We start from the raw sequence: 4036 nt of genomic DNA on the forward strand, positions 1-4036 counted from the left end.
CTGGTGAGTCAGCTGACCAGAAGGGGCAGGGCTGACTACTGTAAGACCCAGACTAGAGGCTGTGAGGGCTTGCTCGCTCTCTCTCTCTTTCTCTATGCTGGCAGCCAGGAAGGAGGAGTACTACCTGACTAAGGGAAAGAGATCGGCCCTGAATGTGGGAAAGAGAATAAGGCCTGAATGTATCAGCTGCTAGTTACATGGGTGAGAGATGTGGTGTGGTTTGAAGAACGTTTAGTCAGGAGGTTTAGCTTTGTGTTATAGCCCAGGGGCTTGCGTTATTGTTTTTGTTGTTGTTGTTGTTACACCAGAGGACTGGGCGAGGCTATTAGGGGTTGGAGGAGGCCTCATAGGGGCTCCACAGTAGTGTGGGGACCCCAGTGCCAAAGAGAGCACAACATTCAGGGGTGCACTGACCCCAGCCCTGAGAAGGGGAGCAGAGGATTGGGAGGGGGCCAGGTAAGGCTGAGGCCGCCTGAGCCCTAAGGCGAGAAGCCCCAGAGCAGGCAGTTGCGAGAAGCCCCAGAGCGGGCAGTTGTGAGAAGCCCCAAAAAGGGGACAAGCCAGAGAGCGCCAGTGGGGGCTCAGGCTGTGAGACAAGCTAGAGAGTGTCTGTGGAGCGCGGAGAGGGAAATCGACCAAACAACGTCCGGTACATCTACGAGGCTTGGGGTGTGGTACAGGGGTGGTTGGAGCCATGCATAGCCCATAAGGCTGGGGTGCACTGAGTCACCCAAAATAGAACCGAGACTGAGATACATCAGAGCACCGTGTCAGAGAGGACAAAAGGTAGCCTCTCTTATACATTGTTAACGTCAAAGACGTGGCGGGTGAAATGTGAGGGTGCTTTAGTATCACATTGGCGCGGTGGGGGGTACTAGAGGAGATCATGGCCACCCCTAGGATCCCGCGCTGTTACATACACCAATATTATAAGTTGGTATGACTTTAATAGGGTTTGTGACTTGTGCTCAATAAATTGCTTATATAATCTCTTAATAGTTTGATATATGTGTATACAGTTCTTGTATATTGCCAACTCCATCTATGATTCTGTTCTTTCTCAGGAAGACATAGTAGCTGAATTGTTAGAAGATGAAAATAGTTAGCTGAACATAGTTAGAAGATGAACTGATTTTTAGACTTAACATGGAAAGTTGTCATTGTCGAGAATTTCTCTAACTTCAAACTCCTGCAAGATTTAGACGTTAAAGAGAAAGGCTGCACTTGCTGAGTGCTGGCTTTTATATCAGACAAAACAGTACACCTTTGCCTCCAGGTCAAAAGTAAGAATGGCTTTACTTGCACAAGGAAATAGAAACTCATCTCCCTTTTTCTTTGTAATCAGCCAGAAACCAGAAACAACAATGAAGTAGTACAAATCCTGTTTAAAAGAAATCTGCAAAGTCCTGTGTTTAGTCAGCTAGTGTGACTACATGAAATAAAGCCAAGTTTCCTGTTGTGTGCAGTTGGTTGTAATAGATATTGAGCCTAGTTTACAGTAGCTACTATAAGACTGCTGTAGAACCTAAGGCTGTCTTTAAAAACTCTCATTTTCTGCAAAATTAAATACACTAGTTTAGAGAATACTCTCACAGGAATGTCTCATTAAAGAATTGCAAAATAGTGTTTGAAAAGAAAGGTGATAGTCTGAGACAAAAGTCAAGTCCTTGGAGGTTTATTTGGTACAGTATGTTATACACTTATTTTTTCTGTTTGTATTTGGAGAATCTAAATAGTGATTGTTCAACTCTGGATATTATTATGGATCATTTTAACTACAAGTATTTTCACTTTGCCTATAATCTACTTGTGGCTGCAGCCCTGAAAAACTGTCTGGGGGCTGCAGCTGCTGTCGGACATGACAGCTCATCTTCTGACAGGGGTGGGTTGCCAGGAGCATATAACTCCAGTCCTCCAGCTATGGCTCTTAAGTAGCTTTCCAAGTGCAATTCAAGGTGTTGGCTTTGATGTATAAGGCCCTAAATGGCCTGGGCCCTTACATATTTAAGGGACCCTTAGGTCCCTTACTCCCTTACACTCCATCATGATCAATCAGCCAAGAACAACCTCCTTAAGTCAGCCAAGAACAACCTCCTCGAAATACCATCAGTATGTCAAGTCCCCTTAGCAAAAATGCATGGGAGGCAGTTCTCAGAAGTTGCTTCTCAGCTCTGGAACTCTTGAGGCTCACCAGAGCCTGTATCTAAATATCTTCCAGAAATGCTGCAAGACCTTCCTATTTGGGCAGGCATTTGGCAAACAAATTTAGACTGGGATGTCTCTTAATTGGGTCTGTTTTCTTTTGATATTCTAGTTGTCCTTTTAAGTTGTCCTGCTTTCTTACCATAAGATGCCTGGAACATTTGTTGGGAAAGGCAGAATATAAGTAAATAAAGTAATAAGTACATTATAACGTTCCAGCACTGAGATATGATCCAGGTAGGACTTTGTTTCCATAAGAGCTTATTAATGATAATAGAACTTTTGGTACATGTGGCAGTCAGTCCCTGGAGGTCAGATTGCAGGACTGAGGAACTATTCTTAGGTTATTTTTAATGGCAAATCTTAGGGCAATACACCGTGTTAGCAAAATTTGCTGGTCATGAAGAATCATATATTCTGGAGAGCTGTGGCAGCATTCTCTGAACACTATTCTTCACTTCTTTAAAGATTTCTTTTTTAAAAAGCTCTGAGAGACATTGTGTTAAAGGCACAAAATAGCTCAAAGTTTGCAATATGAACATATTATTTATGGCGTTTTGAGCAATCTGCAGGCACCTACCCTGGTGATCTTCATCCCCCTGGATGAACACCTTGCTGGGGTTATTTGACCCCAGGAGTGTTTCCTGCCTAAAGCAGGGGGGGCTGGACCCCAATGATCTCACGAGGTTCCTTCTAGCCCTAAACTTCTGTGAATCTGTGATTCCAAATCTATCATCAGGCTTATTAGGTTTTGTTGTATCCAAGTCACTGCCATCCATGTATGACTGAATATTTGTGTTAAATTGCCATTTTTCTCCCAGCTAACTGCCGCATTTTTACCAAGACCTCAGATTATAACCAGCTCAAATCCAAGAAGAGAATACATACAGGTGTATGGAGAGCTGCAAGTTGTATTTGAGCGGTGTAGATCTGACCATATAGTAACCATGCATATAGGCAGCAATGTAATGCACCTTGGGTGCTTAAAAAAACCAAGCAAACTTATTGTTAAGGAGGCACATGGAGATTTGAATGAATAAATATGAATTATATAATACTTCTGGCTGCATTCAGTTGCATCATCTGTGCTACATGTAGCACATTGTCTATTTTCAAAACTTTTAGGGAGGAAAAAAGGGAATTCTAATTATGGCCTATCTTACTCAGACTTCCAAAAATATGGTTGTGTTAGGGAAGGCTCCCTATCAGGGCAAGTGTATTCTAGGTAACTGACTTTTCTTCAGTCCTACTTTCTGAAATCTGTCAACCTAAGTTGAAAATTAAATAGTCATCATATGGTTTGTCATATTACTTAAACACACATTAGCTTGTCTGCATTTACCTAAGATTGTTATAATTTTGCTGGACAGAATTGCAGGGAAAAAAGTTTGTACAGAACTTAAATCTGTATGTTGAGGATTATTTGACTTGCAAACCATATAAAAGATCTTTTAAAAACATAATGGTTTTTGAGCATGAAACTCTTAATTAAATGCTCTGTAAGGGCGCACCGACGTTTGCGCCGGCATTCGTGTAAGGTGGGTGCGAGGTAGCTGCCAAGAGGGGCACCTCCAGCGAACAAAAGCAGTAGGTGCAGCTCTGCAGACATGGTGCAGACGCAGAGCACAGCTACCGGGGGCCCTGCCCTGGCGCTGCGGCCTGCCATGGGCTTTTCTGAGGCCTCTACCCAGATGGAGCTCATGGTGGGGTCAGTGGCCCCCTGCCCCCCTGTCTGTGGGAGGGGCTCAGTGGAGTCCTGGGGGGGTGGGGCCTGGTAGTCCCCTTGCCTGTCCCTCCTGTGCATGATTTAGGGCCCTGGAGGAGCAGGTGAGGG

Source organism: Gavialis gangeticus, unplaced genomic scaffold (genome assembly GCF_001723915.1).
Source record: "Gavialis gangeticus isolate Ggan-Ray unplaced genomic scaffold, GavGan_comp1, whole genome shotgun sequence".
In the NCBI taxonomy this organism is placed as follows: Eukaryota; Metazoa; Chordata; order Crocodylia; family Gavialidae; genus Gavialis; species Gavialis gangeticus.